Below are 19,601 nucleotides of genomic sequence, written 5' to 3' on the forward strand. Positions count from 1 at the left end.
TCCAGCAGCCAGGGTTTGAGTTATCAATAACTCTTAAAGGAAACTGTTTGGAAAAATCTGTATTTTCTTCTAGTAACCGTGAATCATGTTCAGTTAGGGATAGATTAAATGTTGTCATTGGATATTATGCCTTCCTTATTATTGTTACTCAAAACTTTAATATTCTTACCTAAACAATGATAAAACTGTACATCTAAACTTTATTAACCATTTCTTTACAGATATGTGTCCTGTCTAATTTGAAACTAAATAAAACAGAACTGCCAAATTGAACTACCAGGAAGTAAGGCTACAAGTAAGCTAAATAGAGCAAAATAAGGTATTTGTTATGGAAAAAAAATGGCAGATGATAACTTTGTTTTCCATTATAATAGGATATTGTCTGACTGATGCATGAATTATTCCCACATAGAATACGAGAAGGTTGGAATTACTTGATACTACACATGGATTCCTTTTTTTTTTAAGCCAATAATAACATAGTAAGTGAAGTATATAGGATAGGGAAGAAAATTTTTCTTTTTAATTTTTTTAGGCAGCCTAAATGTAGCATGGCCAAAGAGTAGGGATGATACTCGTGTAACTTGTCCAATTCCTAAAAATCTTTTAAAGTTACTATTCAAGTTCAAATGTGGCATCATAAACTACCGATATTGAATGTGTGTGCCAACTATACTATATAAGCAATAGAATTTTTAGGAGTATTTCTTTTACTTCTTCCTACATCTTTGCTATGAAATTCACATGAAAATTTAAGTTGTCAATAACTACATGTGGCTCATGGCTGCCATTATCAGGCAGTACCCAAATTTTCCATTATTTGCAGCAAGTGTTATTGGATACCACTGCTCTAGACTACTTGCATCCATTTCATCAGTGTATGTACTTCAGAACAATTTCTAAGCCCACCATTTCATGCCTTCTGTAGAAAAGAAGCAAATACAAAACTTCAGGGTATCAGTATAACTTAACAAGGATTTAGTGCAGTAGGTAAGAGTTTGTTCTACTTTTCATAACCTGAATAACTTTGAAAATAGGCTTAATTCAGTTTCAGGTTCTTTGTGTACAAAATAAGAATGATAGAAATATGTCCTCCTTGGATTATTAAGGTTATGTAATATCTAAATAAAGCATAGAATACAGGGTCAGGTCAGCTACCTAATAGCATTCGGTCAGTATCAGCCATTAAAATGTTTATTGATCAGTAGTTCTATCAGATGAAGTAATAACATATGGTTTACTTCATTATAATATTCTATCCCTTATTCTTTATTTTATCACTTTTTGGGGAACATCAGCAAGTGCTGTGAGGGGAAGAATCTTCCCATTTCTGTGCCTTTTGGAATTGGAACAGGATCATTCTTCCATAAACCCATGGAGGGCATTTAAGCTAGATAAGCCAGTTAGAAAATTGAAACTAGTATTATAGTATCATGGAATTATTAGCTGGTCTCTGGATTATTCAACAGAAGTTAAAATAAGTAGGTGAGGGATTTCTAAATAAACAACCTTATAGTAAATGCAAAGTCTTTTTTTTTTTTTTTTTAAGATATTTCTGACAGAGAAACATAGTGAGAGAGGGAACACAAGCAGGGGGAGTGGGAGAGGGAGAAGCAGACTTCCTGCCAAGCAGGGAGCCCGATGCGGGGCTCAATCCCAGGACCCCGGGATCATGACCTGAGCCGAAGGAGACGCTTAACGACTGAGCCACCCACGCGCCCCAATGCAAAGTCATCTTAATCATTTACCTGCTCAGCCTTTTACACCAGTCGCCTTTGATATACTACTGCACTTACCATGAATATATAGTATATTTCCCTTGTATGATAATTTCTTGCATGCTCACTTAGGCATTAGAGCTTAGCACCAGATGTGTTGCTGTTTTCATGTTGAACCTTTTACTGCTTTTCCACAAGCAGCAGTAGATTGGTTGTGTATAAATGTACTGAGTGTAATTTTCTATTTTGTTCGAAAGCAAAGCACTCTAATCATAGAAACTAGAATGAATCATTTGCTTTTACTTCATTAAAGCTGTTAAATTCTACTGAATTATTTAGCAATTTAGGACCTATTTAGTCTATATAGAAAGGGTAAGTCTAGAAAGCTAATCTTATTCAGTTAGAGTAAGTATTAAACACTGGAGTTTGAATCATTCTACCACATTTAACTTCATGCCTAATGGAGGTAGATCTGAAATTACAGTATGTCATATACGAAGACTTGGTTTAGGAGCTCTCAGCTATGTGTTCTTCACAATGCAGTTGGTGAAAGCAGTCTGATTTAGTGAGCAGTTGTTAACTGAAAGACATTTTGCAAAACACGTTTAGTTTTTAACATGACATGTGTATGCATACATACATGTTAATATGCATGCACTACCACTTTATATGTCTCAATTCTGTTGTCTGGATCCAATTAGAAATAAGTATTTGTCATCTATTTTTACTGGATATTTTCCCTTTTATTTGCTGGATAGTCTCTCAAAATTGCTTGGACTTCCTCAGAACTAAGCTGAAGATGTTGCTTCCTTTTGCTCCACTCGGGATCCCAGGATAGAGCCTTGCAAATAGGAAAAGATGGGCTTGAATTCCAGATCTTCCCAGCCCATTCGTGGGTCTTTTTCCTCATCCAAGTTTCTTTTCAGAAATGCCAGTATATGAACATGTGATAATTCCTTCAGCTTGCTTGCTATCCTGATATCAGTCTCAAGTTAACACATCACTATTGAATAGTTTCTTCATGAAAATGGGGCTTCCAGAGACTGATTTTCTCAATGAGGTTAGAAATGAAGAAGAATGAAAACTGAGGAACTTATCACAGACTAGAAATCATCTGTTTCCTCTAAGTTAAAAAAAAAAAAATTGTTGACTGCATTCCAATGCCCGAGTGAAATCCCAACTTGCGTTTTTGTTTTCAAGTAAGTTCTAAGAGTAATCAATGTATGTATACTAGAATTTCAAACCTCGGACAATAATCGTATTATGTGAAGACATTTTCTCTGGATTTAACTTTTTAAGGCATGACAACATTGAGATTGAGTGTAGTTCATATATTTCCTGAATGATTTTAATTTACTTCATTTTTCCAGTAGTAAATTTGCTAATATCCTACAGTATAGTTAAAATAACAATCAGTGGTTAGATTTCAAAATCCAGTAAGATTTGATACAGGATTATGATGATCATATGAGGTTACTCTTGCTCTTGATCTTCTCCACTTAAATTTTACAAATAATCCAGATACATTTTTTTCCTTCCCATCAAAAACTGTTAACTATGGCATGAATCGAGATGTACCCCTTGTCAAAATATTTTCCTTTTTCTTTTTGACTATTTGTACCCATTTGCTTTGTATCACTTGTTAGCTCTAGATGTTCATAGCTGCAACTGTTTTATAGTTAAAGGAAAACCAAGTTGCTTGGAGATGATACTTAGCCTTAAACCATCAACTGGGAAATCACCAGTATTTCACTAAAATGGCTAATGTGAGCTCTTTTTTCTGTTTCTGCTGTGTCTGCACATTTTTACTTTTAGTCCTTGTCCTACCTTTGGTTTTTGTGTTCCCCTGTAACCAGACTCCATGATTTCTGGTTTACTTGTTAGTCTGAAATTCCAGTATTTCTGTATCATGAATTCTTCCTGTCTTCTGCCAGTTCCTTGAGAGCATGAATTGCATACTGGTATCAAGTGTAACTAAGGATGTTTCCATCAGAACTGGGATCTGTTGTTTCTAGGATCTACTTCTTAGCATGTTTTCTTGTGTTTGGAGAGTCTACAACTTTGGATTTTGGTTCCTGTCTCTCAGGATGCATGGATTTGAATAGTACTTTTGGCCTTCTTTCGCTAGACCACAAGCTCGATGAAGGCATACATCTTATATTTCTGTCAGCCTGCTTCACGCTGATCAAGCACCTTGAAGAGTAAAACATCCTTATGTATCAAGAGAATCTAATCCATAACTAGCCACTTTAGTTTCCCTAAAATGTCATAATCTCTGTGAAAAGCAATATTAATCACTCGATATCACTCAACTGTCATGGCTGGAATTCAAACAAAACTCTTAATTGCTGACTTTTTCAGTACATAACTTTATTCAATCAGGAAGAAGAAATAAGAAAACGCTTAGAAATATCTGAAACATAGGAAATAGGCTACGTGAGCAAAATGACTAGTTTCCCGCCAGAAAAAGGTCATTGGTAGCTTTTACTATATTTAAGAGCTTGAACTTTGAGGTCTAATGTATCTGAGTTCAAATCCTGTCAATTCCTTCTCCTTGGTATTCTACCTTAAACCTCTCCAACTAACCTCTTTATGTCCCAGTTTTCTCATTTGTTAAACTAGTTTTAAATCAGAAAATGAATATAAAATACTTTATACACTGATATTAAATATGTGAGCACTTAGTTTTGAGACCTTAGATTTCTCCTATGTAAAAAAAAAAAACTGATGAATATGCAAATGTGTTTGCTTTTCTCTCCTTCATTACACATATTTTTTTTAAAGATTCTATTTATCCATTCATGAGCGACAGAGGGAGAGAGAGAGAGAGAGAGAGAAGCAGAGGGAGAAGCAGGCTCCTAAGGAGCAGGGAGCCCGATGTGGGACTCGACCCCAGGACCCTGGGATCATGACCTGAGCCGAAGGCAGATGCTTAACGACTGAGCCACCCAGGCACCCTACACATATTTCTAACAGAAGGGAAGAATGCTGTTTTTTATAGCCATTGACTCACATTCCAATAAAAAAGACTTATACCTTCTGAAGGATAGACAATTTTTTAATCTAAGATGATATTAATACAGAGACTTATAGAATCCGTACATACATATTCTTATGCTTAGGTGTTATATAATCATATCCCCTATTCATGTCAGTTTGATATAATTAATTAGAGATGACCAAATAATAGAAGTAGAAAAGCAAGGAAAAACCTCACTTAGCACTTGGTTCTTTTCAGATTTACTCCTGGAAACACTCTAGCTTCAATAAAGTAAATACAGAAATCTAATTGTTCCCAGAAGTGTAATATTTAATTCCATCACAACATGCTGTCTATAACGTTTCATACTCTACCTTGATAGAGTAAATTTGGCAAACAACTTTGTTAGAAGTGGTTTTGTGTTTATCATGTTCCTTCTTTCATGAGGTTTCCAAGAAAAGAGGGGTTACAAGCTTGACTAACTCACAACCAGCAGAAATTTTATTGCCATTCTTTTTTAGTAGTTTTAACTGGGTACTTATCCCAGAGGGATATATACTAAAAGACAGATGTTGGTTGATTCTTTTTTCTTTTCTTTTCCTTAGGCTAGAAACTTTTCTATTTATTAATCAAGGGTAACATATATACTGACTAATTACTATTCAGGCTCTAAAACTATACACCTTTGTAAATTTTCCTCTTTGAAATCTTTGAAAACAAGAAACAAGTCATGGTTCTTATTTCAGTTTAGCATAAAGTAGTTTGTCAAGTCATTTGAACTGACTAGCAGACAAAATGATTTTTTTCTCTTCAAATATTTGCTTTTTTATTCTTAAGATAAATGTTTTCAGAACATTTAACTTTTCTGCATTTAACTTAATTTCCATTTGCTATTTTAACTTTTCTTTTATAACCAGGAAAAAGAATCCCTATGTAATTAGAGTATATAGAAGTAAAGATAAAAATGGCAATAACAAAAAATGTGGAAGTTCCTTCCTACTACTTTTAGGTGAACCAGAAAATTTATTCCTTGGCAACAGTGTTTTTCCTTTCTCAGCCAAAGAACAACAAAGGCAACTTCTACCCCTTCTATATAGAATGACATTATAGAGCACTAAACTGTATTGTGTGGAGAGAAATCTTCGAAAGTACTAGTAAACTTAAATTTTAGAATTAAAATTAGGAATTTCTCAATATATCTAAAACTATTTTAATTTACCAGAATAAAAATTAAATTATAGGAGGCCTAAAAAAACCACTGTCACCACCAACACACACACACACACCACCACCACCACCACCACCACCACCACCACCACCACCACCACCACCACACACACAAATTTGTACTTCACTTTTAAGAGAATCTCACCTCTTTAAAGTATATAAAAGCATAACTAGGATAATGAAAAATTGTTTGGACAAATATTTCCTTTAAAAGGATTCACTTTAGAAACACTTCCTTGATTCTCCACTTAATGAAATCAAACAAAACTTCTCAGGATTGGATCTGTTCCGTGTATAGGGGTGTGTGTGTGTGTGTAGCCTATAGAATTCATATTAGGATCTATTTTATGTGTGTAATGCACTTGATATTGCTAAGTATGTTACTAAAATTTTACAAACTTTATTAACATCTGAAAGGAAGTACTGCTAAAAATTTCAGTATCCCTCTTTAGAATATAAATCCAAAAATTTTTTTCTGTGTTTGGACTGTGAAGATCAATGTATACAATAGCTGATTCTTATAAAGAGATGCCAATTTTTAGAAATATAAAGTGTTTGGTACTGGAAATTTGTAACCACATTCTACATTTGAGATTAACATGAAGATTAAAAATTGTTTATGAAAAAAGTGACAATATGAAAATGACAGTATACAAAAAGTATTTTAAACATGGGCTTAACATCTTGACTTGAAGGAAGGAAACAGAATTATATAGCAATGCATTTTATAATAAGGAATAAAATTTCATGAAATATAAATGATATGGGAAGTTCAATTGAATACAGAAGGCCTCCATGTGGGTTCATTTACTGTAAGCTAGTTTTCTATACTCCTTTTAATGCTTATACACCCTTGAGTTTAGCTTCCTTAAAAACATTTTACAATCATTCACCAAGAATATGCCATGGTCATCTTTTTTTATTTTGTTTGTTTTTAATAACTGTCTCCCTGCAGGCATCAAAAAAATTGTATTCTATTTTTAGGATTAAGTTTTATTTCATAAAACTTCAAATAGCAGGACTGGAAATATCCTTACCTTCAATTAGAAATATCACTAAAGTTTCTAAAATTTGTCTTTTACAATACTTCAAAGACAGGCACATACAGAATTCTGTGACACACAGAGAACCCATTTTTGTTTTGCTAATTATCTTTAGCATTAAAAAAGATTAGGCCTAGTTGAGGTTTTAATTCTAAGAAAAGTATGAGAGGAAAAAAAAGTACTTAAGAAATTTCTCTATGGGAAACAGTATTTTGCTGAATAGCCAACAAATCAAAAGCACACACAAAGAGACTAGTCAAAAATCCATCACTAAGGTACTCATGCAGATCCTTACAGTCATGAGGAAAAACATACAGATGAGGAATATGCAAAATTTCAATTTGAAATTTCCTGTGATCAGTTGGGGAAGGTAATGTTTCCTAACCATTTAAGGAAAAGTCAGTGGTCTTCTGAGGCAAAGGGTTACTGGGAAAATCCCCACCAAAATATGTAATAGGAGACAGAATACCAGCAAAGGCTTTACGCTGTCCCCGGACGGCACCCAGGTTAATATCTCAAGCAGCTGTCCTGATCTCTGTGGTCTAAGCTTTTAACTAACTTTAATTAAATGGAACCTTTGGTGTGCAAGGGTACATATGCCTGGGATATGAATAAAAGAAACAGCAGAGCCTGGCATATGGTTGCACACACATGCATCATTTGATTTTTGATTTTTTGCAAGGATATTTTAACATTCATGAGAGGTAAAAATGAGAGCAGAAATAGAATTGTCTCTCTGGACTTTGACTTTTTGCCTACTATTCTTACCATCACAACTAGCATTAAGAAACACTAGGTCTTAATTGTCAGATGCACAATCTGCAGTGTTTAAATGGACCCTGTGGATTTTGGTCCAGAACCAAACCAATTGGTTGCAAGCTATTTTTCTCTTCCATTAGATATTCTGCAATATTTGCATAAATGTAACCGTGCTGTCCGTCTTTTAACTTTCACTCAATTAATTATGCTTCCAGCCCCCTGCTGATGGACAAAAATGAGACTTCATCTGCAAATAGCTTCAGCAGTTTACAGCTTATTAAATGCCAAAATCTAGTTAAGACAGTTTGAGAATTCTCATGTCAGGCATTTCAGCATGCCATTTTTAACACAAAATTCTTATTAAAAAAAAAAAACTACAAGTCAGGGGGAAAAAATCACTGGTATAAAGGTAATGAACAGATTAGAATTTTATACAAATTGTGTACTTAGCATATGTAGCTTACTCTGAGCACACTTAATTGGTTTGCCTAATAATGAAACTGCTATGAGAAAGACTACCAAGTTGACAAGAAAATGGTCTTTACAAATTACAAACAGCTTTCATCTATGGAACCACCTTTTATAATTTATATAAAAGTCTGTGTATAGTCTAGAAAAAAGAACGATGAATAGGAGTTATATACTCAAATATTCTTTTAAAAATAACTTTTCTCTTCATGTGACAGGTTTTACATATTGCATCAGACATCTGGTGCATTCATGATCTAGTATTCTTTATGCCATTTGGGGTTAGCTCTTCATTTCAGCCAGAAAGAGAAAGAATAATATATCCATTAAAGCCAAATGAATAGATAAAACCTACAGCATTTTGCATCCTACTATGAAAGGATTGAAATAATTCTTTCCATAAGTCAGTGTGATAATTTGACCTCCCTACATCCCCATGAGCATGCTTATGAAATTAGATGAAATCAAGATGTCCTTGAGAAAACACGTATTTTTTTTCCCCAATCAGGTGCCTCGCAGTAAACGTTTAGGTTCTGTAGACACTTTATTCTTGGTTTATTTTATAATATTTCTAGTAATAAGATACATGTGATTCAATTTCCTTAGTTTGGGGAGTGGGGGAGAGCATTCTGATTATTCCACTGAAGGAATTAAAATACTTAGTAAGATATGTTTGTGTTTAATTCTGCTTTAAGAATATTTTAGCTGTTGTCACTGAAGAGTCAGCTTAGGTTCTTATAGCAATTGGCCATCAATCTCAAATCTGAGGTTGTTGATTTCTTTCTTCAATCTTATGGCCTATCATATGGTACTCTACCGTATTGGATTTTATTGACAAATTGTGTCATGTTTATATTCTCTTCTTATAAACTACCATGATAGAGCTGAATGTGACATGATGATTTATGACAGAAATGTCAGATTATTTTAAAAGCAATTTATGTCTGATCATATACCAATTAACAGCTTTCATACCAAATCCCCAAATATGTATTTGGCATTTGATCAAAAGCAACATATTTTATTGCTGATATTTGAATATTTGAAACATATTAAAGGATTCATGATATCCACTCAGTGGCTAAAACTATTGCTTTGACACACAATATTCTACATTACTCCAAGCACATGTTACACACCCTCTTTCTAGAGCTTCTGGTAAAAGGCGAGGGGTGGGATAGAAAAAAAAGTGTTTTCTGAGTTTGAATGAATCTGGCATGATTTCTTATGTATGTTTGCTATTAGCAACCAGAAGGGTAGACTTCTACAGCTAGATAGAAGCCACTGAGATAATTTGACCCAGAAGGAAAATTTATAGTAGCTGGAGCCTTACGTTATGTACAGTGTTTGCAACGATCTGTAAATTGTGTTGTGGACATGGTTAAACAGTTCTGGGATTTCTTGGGATTTCTTTCCATGGGTGATTTATGTGCAACAAGTGGGATGATAGAGCAGAGGGCTTGCTTGACTTTTTTGTTTCTTAGTTAAAAATGAAGAATCTTTCATTTTTTTCATTTTCAGAAAGACTTTGAAACATAGCTGTGTGTGTGTGGTTGTAATGGGAATCTTGGGATGTTTTATGGGTGTCCGTCTATTGGGATATAATAGAATGTAGAGTGTTTCCTCCTCAGCAAACATTTCAAGTATGTTTGTTTTTGTTTTGTTTTGTTTTTTGCTTTAGTTTTCTTTCTCTGCCTCTTTGTGCATTATCCCTCATTCATTTCTGGGTTTCTGGTAGAGGATTTGCATTGTTCACAAAGTTGAAGCAGAGTTGAGAAATACTGCTCTAACTATGGCATGAATAATACACACACACACACACACACACACACACACATAGGCTAAAAATTCTACAATAAATATTATAGCACAAATTAAAAAAAATAGAACGTAGAGCAACTGCAGCTTATCTGTAAGGCAGGTGATTTGACCGTTTTATCTGCTGCAGCAGAATTCTGACATACTCCTCCAAGAGGGTCACAGATACACAACTTTAGTGCCACAGACATAACCTAGGATTTGTTAGGGAGAAAACCTTAAAAGCAGAGAAGTAACAGCACACATACAATCCTCTGAATTTCCATTATTGCAGGGCACAGACCAGTCATGGGTGTTTGACATGTGTCATGGTCAAGGTTCCAGCAGCTGAGACCTGCCTTAGCAGACTGGAGATGGGCCATATGATGGAGTGGGGCTCTTCAAGAAATAACCAGCTTCCCCTAAACCCACCTGGTTGCTTTGCATATTTATAGGTTAGCCTGAGAGGTTGGGGGATACTTGAGTAAAAGAAATCTATCCTCAAGGGGTCTCCATACCCAGAAACAACCACTAAGGATTATGCATACTCAGGCCCTTGTCTGCTGGGAATGATTAAGTCAGGCCAAGGCCACCTCTCTCTGCAAACTGGCTTCATGCAACTGAGCCAGCTCTCTAAAAAACCAAAGGCAGAAAGGAAATAGGGCCTAGGGCCATCCAAACTTCTCTCTAATGAAATAGAAACTTAGTCTCAGATTTTCATGAACTTTTAAAAGTTCTTGCCTCTCCTCCTACCCGTTCAGGAATTTCACATTATCAGTTACCTCTATGGTTAAAAAAAAAAATTCTATCTTGTCCTCTTATATTTTTCCAGCTTCCTGTTTCCTTCCCCTCATAATCAAACTACTCTGAAGAATTGGCTGCTCTATCGCTTTCACTTCCCCAGCCTCTAAACAAAACTGGAGTCCATATCCACTCCATTGAATCCGTGGTCACTAAGGCCACTACTTTCGTAACTCAACACTTTTTTTGTAGAACGTGTTCTTTTGGTTATTTTGTCACTATACACTCTAGGTTTCCCTTATTGTTGTCACTACCTTACACGTTTCTTTGTAAATTCATTCTGTCACTTGACCAGTATATACTGGAGAACTGTAAGACTTGACTCTGTCCCATATTTTCTTCTAGATTCTCACTAGGCAACTTCATCCATGCTTATGGCTACAATTAGTTTCATAAAGGTCGTGGCTTCCAAAGCCATAGTCCCATCTAACATCACCCTTGAGCTCCAGAAACATGTATCTTCTTGTTAATAGATATTTCTACTTGGATTTTTCAAATCTACTTCAAACTAAACTCCAAGACAAAAATCACGATTTTCATCCCAACACTGGTTTTCTTGTGTTCTCAAAAACAGTGAGTGATAACACAAAACATCAAGCTGGAATTAACACCTGCCACATACCTCTCCCATTGTTCTATCCAATCTCTCAGCAAGTCCTGTCAATTTTACCATGTAAATATCTCCTAAATTTATACATATCTATCACCACATTCTTTACTGCACTCTTACCTAATATTTGCTTAGATTATCTTTAAACCCTGGGCATTTAATTTACTCTTATTGCAACTGGACTTAAATTTTCAAAATAAAATCTTACCATTAAAGCCCCTCAATGACTTTGAATTTTTCTTAGAATAAATTCCTTAACACAGGCGAAGATTTTTGTGATTGTAACCATGTTTATCTTTTCAGTCTCCTTTTGTACTACGTGTTGCGCTTTGCCCTCTGGCTTCTCTGAAATTCATTCTAACATCTAGAATTATATAGCATGTCTGCTCCATGTCCCTTCCACCAACACCAAGGTTTTCCCATGTTGTCTGCTCCCATTGTCAGAGTACAAATCAGATGTTAACAGCCAGTTGTGAGGCCATTCCTTTAACTTCACAGAAGCCTGAGGATTTTCTTTGACCTAATCTTCATTGCAGTGTGAAATCAAGGAGTTTATAGACAGACACGGAATCCAAAATAAATGAGAACCTGAGAACCCGATGTACAGAGGGAAGCACCTGTCCCTTATTGAGGTAACTTGCTGAGTAAGGAGTAACTGGTATTAATGAGATACAACTGCACTGGAGAATGGATTCTATTCGCATGTCTCTGAGGGGTACAGAACTATAAAATATAAAATCCAAAGGAACTCACAGCTTTTTGATTCCCTGTTATGAGGTAGTTTGCCCCAACCTCATGGGCACAGTAGGCATCCCCAGTGTAACTGCTCTGAGGCTTCTACGAATCTTTTGTTGTAAACTTGAGGTCCCTGTCTACCCTATCACCTCCCTAAAGCAAGATAAATTGGTGGTGGGTGAAACTTAGTCTACCTCGTATATTTTATGAGTCCGAACTCAAGAAGGCAGGTGCTGGACAAGCAAAATAGATGTGCCACATGGAGATACATTACTATGTGCACTATAGCCCATTACTTATGGTCTTCCTCCTCCTAATCTCCCCTCAGTTAATATTTCTTCAGTGAAAGCTTCTTTAAATAGCAATTTAGGTTACAAGTTTTTACTGGAATTTCCTTCAGGTCACTATGTCTGTCTAAAAGTAACATCCTTTAGTAAGATTTTTTTACCTTTACCTTAGCATCCTCCTTGATTTAAGTTCCAGAAGAGCGGATACCATATCTGTTGCACCTATCCTTGAGTATCCCTAACCCCTATCATTATGCTTGATATGGAGGAGAGTTAGTAAGTACTTGTTAAGTAAAAGACCACAGGGGCAGGTTCTGTGCTATCTCGCTAGTCTAATAACCTGGAGCTTACTGCTACACTGCTGGAAGAAGTAACATTAAGCTAAAAACTAAAGTTTGAGTGGTGATTGGAGAAAATTAAGAGTATTGCATTTCAGGCAGAGAAAATATCTGTTCAGGTTTTGATGTGTGGGGAGGGAGGATGGGGGATCATGCCACGCTCAAGAATTGAAAAACAAAATCGAGTAAGGTCAGATTATAGCTAATAAGAATGTGAGACAGGGAGGGCGCCTGGGTGGCTCAGTTGGTTAAGCGACTGCCTTCGGCTCAGGTCATGATCCTGGAGTCCCGGGATCGAGTCCCGCATCGGGCTCCCTGCTCAGCAGGGAGTCTGCTTCTCCCTCTGACCCTCTTCCCTCTCATGCTCTCTGTCTCTCATTCTCTCTTTCTCAAATAAATGAATAAAATCGTTAAGGAAAAAATGTGAGACAGGGGGAGAGACTATAGAGTTAATCAAGCATTGAATCAGGAAAGCTTTAGTGGCCATTTTAAAGATACTGTTCTACAACTTAGTTAATGGAAGTCACTGAAGGAATGTCAAAAGATTTTATTTTTCCTTCCATCCAACTTGCACCTGAATTCTTAGCCTAACTGCTAACCCATTCTACTGGTAGTACCCTTTGCAACTTCTTAGTCTCATTTCCATTTCTGTTATTGGTACATATTACTTGTCGTGAGCTAACACTTATAAGTCACAAAACCAAAGTGGCTTATACAAAGGAAGTTTATCTTCTAGGTTACCTAATGGTTGAAATTGGTGTAGCTGTTGGGTGGGGATTTTTTTCTTTACATAGTTTTCTCAGAAAACTTGGATTTTTCATTCTTATGACCCTTCTAGCAACTAAAGCTTTGGCCAAAACAGGTACACATTTCTTCCATTCATATTTTACTGGCAACATTTTGGGCCACACTTAATACAGGGTGACTGGGAAATCTAGCTGCATACCCAAGAAGAAGAAATTCTGATCCTGGTAGATATTTAGAAATCTCTGCCGTAGTTACCTACAACTATGTGTACATACTATACTTACCAAAAACAGAAAATACTTCTCCTTTCCACAGAGTGTACTATCTAAAATTTCATTGAGTCTGTGCATTTGGTTCAGTGTCAGGCATCACTGTTTTCTCCATTAGGTCTAATTATGGTTCCTTTCAAGCTAGTCTAAAAGACTTGTTATCTACTTCCATCCTTATACCTCTAGCCCCCAGTATGCGCTTTTCTCAAACACTCAATGTACAGCTGTTAAATGGGGACAATAAAATGCAGTTAAAACTCGTTCAGGAAAGGGGAAAGTGTGCGATTCAAAGAAGTTACTGTCTGTTAACAATAACAGAACTTTTCTTGGCAGGCATTGTAAGGCACTTTCTCTGCCAGGGGGAATTTTCTTGATTACCTCCCTAGGCCTGTGAATGAATTTCGGAGGGTGCTAGATCCATAGATCCACGAATCACACATGGTGGAAACCTGCTTTCTTGCCCTTAATGCCCTTTTTGAATGGTTAGATGAGGAAAAAAAAAAAAAAACTTGTGTTTGAGACCTACATTTTGGGGGTTTGTTTGTTAGAGACGCTATCATTTCTCCAGCTAATCTTAATACACATTGCAAAAGCAATGTTAGTTTGAGATTCAAGCCATGTTGTGGGAAGGAGGGAGCAGTTGCTTATATGGGGATGTCGTAGCATCAGGAAGAAACAAGAATGTGAATGCTGTGACTAATTATGTTGACCGGTTTGTAACAGATAATATGGGGATGGATAAAGATTGTGATTTATTTAAAGATCGCTGTGTGGTTTTTAGAGAGAAAAACAATTACAACTAAAAGCTTTCTTTCCATTAAAGAGAATCTGAAGTGAGTTAATAAAAGTGATAAGCATGCATTGATCCATTGAGGGGAAGTGATGAATATAGGCCCTGAAACATAATGTTCTCATGTTAAATCTCAAATTTACTAATCAGTGTATTTCTTGAATTAAGGAATGAAACATTACAAATGTAAGGGTTTTTGAAGGAAAATTAAACACTTCCATGAAACAAATGGCAAAATTGCTTATTAGAAAATCATGTAGTAGTGCAAAGTATTTTCCTGATTTAATGCAAATTCTCTTTGTACATGCCACTGTAGATGACTTTTGTCACAACAGCTCTGGGAAAACAAACTGCCTGCCATGTTCTAGAGATAAGTTACAACAAGGCTCAAATACAATTTTGAAAATCTTATATTCGTCTTATTCCATCCTTTATTCCCAGTTTCTAGATATTCAGAGCCCACTGACAACTACTTCTACAATACCTTACTCTCACTAGCTTTCATTCAATAAACCATTCCTAATGTCTTCCTTTCTCCTCCCATACTATCTGTGGTGTCTCATTTCTTCAGAACTATATTTTCTTGCATAAGACTTAATTTGATAAATGTGCAGTGTTGATTTTGAGTGATATTAGGGTTGTCTTCTAGGTTTTATAAGGTAATATCTATCATACAGAGTTTCCTGAAGACATAGCATTAATTCATGTGAATAACATTAAAGATAGGAAGTCCTGGAAGATAGCTTTTCTCATTTCCCTTCTTCAGTCCACGTATTCATTTTTTGAGCACTAGGTCATAGGTACAGGGGTGTATGTAGTAATGAGTGCAACAGTACCTGTCTACACCCTCTACTCTAGCCAGTACATGCTTTAGCAGGCTCTAGAGTATGCCAGGTTCTCTTACCTGTGAGTTTCGGGACATTTGTTTCCCCTAAACAGATTGTCTGCAATGACTCTTGGGCTTTATTTTCAACAAATTTTTTAAATATGGCTTAAGATCACATCTTCATGATGGTGTTTTCCATTCCAATCTGCTATTCATCAGAGTATCCACTAGTGTCCTCTAATATATTTGCTTACCAAATTTTATCATAACTGTTTTCTAGTTTATCCATTTTAACATTAAACTTTATAAGTTTGAGGACAGTTTATTTTTGTATCCTTGTAGAAACCAGCACTTTTCTTATCTTGGTAATCAGATACAAAGAGATGCTTGTGGAATGTGTGAATGAATGAATGGATGAATGCAGGAATAAATCTGCAGAAGGAACATTGTGGCAGATAAACTATAGTAAGATGGAGCCAATATATGAATTAGAGGTGACATTTATTAGAGGTGCGTATTATGTTTGATCAATTAAAAGTATCTGAATTGTGGCAGACTACCTTTTCTTTCACTATTATAAAATATCCCAAAAAACACCTTGTCATCTGTAATCCTTTTGAAATTCACATTAACATATTCTTTAATTAAAATCTTTCTAAGCCATCAGAATAACCCAATGTTGTGTTTTACCAGGGGAATGAGGAAAAAAATTGACCTTAGACCAGTTTCCAGAATTTCCCGATTCAGTGGACTCATATCGGATCCACCAAATTATTCCTCCCTTGGGCACTAGAATGAGTCTCAAAGCTTGTCACTAGATACAATCGTGAGCAACATCACCCACACTTTCACCCCTTGTTACCTGTGTCTGGGACAGACCTACATCCCCTATAGTATACTATCACAAAGCATATACCATATGTCCTAAGAAAACACCACAGCTTTACAAGATACATCCTTTCTGCTTTACAGGAGCTAGATAGGTAGTAGGCCTATCTACTAATCTACAAGGCCATTTTGTCCTATATTAGATAACTGGGTGCATATTAAAACCAGTGAATTCCCAATGGATTATCTCATTACTTCACACTGGGAAGTAAATTTGGATGCTGTGGTTTGCAGGGCATCATTTGATGAGTATTTCTGGAAAGGACAAGACAAAAGAAATTTAAATCAAGAACAAGTGTCTCTTGATAGGGATTGCATCAAAATACCGTCAACTTTTTTCAAGGAAATGGAACAAACCTAAAATTTGTATGGAAATAACAAATGGAAAAGACCCTGAATACCCAGAGGAATGTTGAAGAAGAAAAGCAAAGCTGGTGGCATCACAATTCCAGACTTCAAGCTCTATTACAAAGCTGTCATCATCAAGACAGTATGGTACTGGCACAAAAACAGACACATAGATCAATGGAACAGAATAGAGAGCCCAGAAATGGACCCTCAACTCTATGGTCAACTAATCTATGACAAAGCAGGAAAGAATGTCCAATGGAAAAAAGACAGTTTCTTCAACAATTGGTGTTGAGAAAATTGGACAGCCACATGCAGAAGAATGAAACTGGACCATTTCCTTACACCACACACAAAAATAGACTCAAGATGGTTGAAAGACCTAAATGTGAGACAGGAGTCCATCCAAATCCTAAAGGAGAACACAGGCAGCAACCTCTTCGACCTCAGCCACAGCAACTTCTTCCTAGAAACATCGCCAAAGGCAAGGGAAGCGAGGGCAAAAATGAACTATTGGGACTTCATCAAGATAAAAAGCTTTTGCACAGCAAAAGAAACAGTCCACAAAACCAAAAGACAACCAACAGAATGGGAGAAGATATTTGCAAATGACATATCAGATAAAGGACTAGTATCCAAAACCTATAAAGAACTTATCAAACTCAACACCCAAAGAACAAATAATCCAATCAAGAAATGGGCAGAAGACATGAGCAGACATTTTTCCAAAGAAGACATCCAAATGGCCAACAGACACATGACAAAGTGCTCAACGTTGCTCGGCATCAGGGAAATCCAAATCAAAACCTCAATGAGATACCACCTCACACCCGTCAGAATGGCTAAAATTAACAAGTCAGGAAACGACAGATGTTGGTGGGGATGCGGAGAAAGGGGAACCCTCCTACGCCGTTGGTGGGAATGCAAGCTGGTGCAGCCACTCTGGAAAACAGTATGGAGGTTCCTCAAAAAGTTGAAAATAGAGCTACCATACGACCCAGCAATTGCATTACTGGGTATTTACCCCAAAGATACAAATGTAGGGATCTGAAGGGGTACATGCACCCCAATGTTTATAGCAGCAATGTCCACAATAGCCAAACTGTGGAAAGAGCCAAGATGTCCACCAACAGATGAATGGATAAAGAAGATGTGGTATATATACACAATGGAGTATTATGCAGCCATCAAAAGGAATGAGATCTTGCCATTTGCAACGACATGGATGGAACTGGAGGGTATTATGCTGAGTGAAATAAGTCAATCAGAGAAAGACATGTATCATATGACCTCAGTGATATGAGGAATTCTTAATCTCAGGAAACAAACTGAGGGTTGCTGGAGTGGTGAGGGGGTGGGAGGGATGGGGTGGCTGGGTGATAGACAGTGGGGAGGGTATGTTCTATGGTGAGCACTGTGAATTATGTAAGACTGTTGAATCACAGACCTGTACCTCTGAAACAAATAATACATTATATGTTTAAAAAAAGAAGATAGTAGGAAGGGAAAAATAAGGGGGGGGTATCAGGGGGAGACCAACCATGAGGACTGTGGACTCTGAGAAACAAACTGAGGGTTCTAGAGGGGAGTGGGGTGGGAGGATGTGTTAGCCCGGTGATGGGTATTAAAGAGAGCACGTATTGAATGGAGCACTGAGTGTTAGAGGCAAACAATGAATCATGGATCACTACATCAAAAACTAATGATGTAATGTATGGTGATTAACATAACATAATAAAGTTAAGAAAAAACAAACAAACAAAAAGATGAGTTTCTCTTATAGTGAGGAAAATTTGCTAAGTATGTTTTCCCCCTGACGGAGGGGTCCAATTTCACCAAGTATGCTGAAGACTGGCAGGGTAGAACTATATCAGGCTCTCTGGGCTGTTCAGTATTTTTGAGAACTCAGCAGTGAGTCGAGTGAGTCGAGTGAACTCATCCTTGGTAAGGGAATGTTTGTGTTTCTTACACCATGAAGATCCTTAATCCCTGGGACTGTTTCCATGAGAACAAACTGCTTTGTCGTTCTGTCCCTTTTAGTCCTTATTTTGCTGCATCAGCCTGGAGCAGGGTCTGGCACATGACAGAAACATAAATATTTGAATTAATAACCTCTTTGTCCATGGGTGCTTTGTTTTTGAGCCCCCCTCTTTTTTTTCCTGTACCAGTTAGGCTGACAAAAAAAAGTAAGTAACATCCTTAGTATGGGTTCTGACCATTTTATTTAAAAAATACATCATAGCTGATACATATTTGAGAATTTGCACAGAAATAGTTGGTCTCAGATTCTGGGCTATTCCAAAGTGTGCTTCTATGAATCTCTTCCTCATTTTGCTTTTCACTAATCACTGTAGAATCCTTAGCCACCGCCCAAGAATATGTATAGCTGTGCCTCAACCTGTCTTTTTTAAAAACCTCTGAGAACCATATCTGCTACTTGGAATTATGTTTATAAGATTTCCTCATCTACTAGGCTATACAGGCTCCAGAATCTAGGCTCTAATTCTGGCTTTTTATTCAAAAGCTTGGGGTGTATGTGTTGTTTTTTTTGTTTTGTTCTTTTCATTATCAGGCTATTGGATAGAAGTAAATGCCCTATGTGACATAGATTGGAGAGAGAACTTTCAGAATAGTTTCTTTGCTCTTCTTCCATGCCAGAGGAAAATCACCTGATAAGCTGGAATTGACATGGTTTCTTTAAACTTAGTCGAAGAACCTGGTTTTCGTAGACCAAGTGGCATAATGGCAGCAGGACAGAGTTAACAATTACATCTCTGGAAGTGAATTGACACTGAGGTGCTTGAATATGGCTAATGAATAAGTGGGTTCCCAGAAACAAATGGGACAGGCAAAGTACCGAGGCCTCATTTGATTTTTATAACAATCCAAACAAAAAACACCTACTTTTAGCAAACGGAAGGGTTCAGACACCATATTAGAGACTCTTGGATCTTAATTTTATATACTTGA

Source organism: Zalophus californianus, chromosome 3 (genome assembly GCF_009762305.2).
Source record: "Zalophus californianus isolate mZalCal1 chromosome 3, mZalCal1.pri.v2, whole genome shotgun sequence".
In the NCBI taxonomy this organism is placed as follows: Eukaryota; Metazoa; Chordata; class Mammalia; order Carnivora; family Otariidae; genus Zalophus; species Zalophus californianus.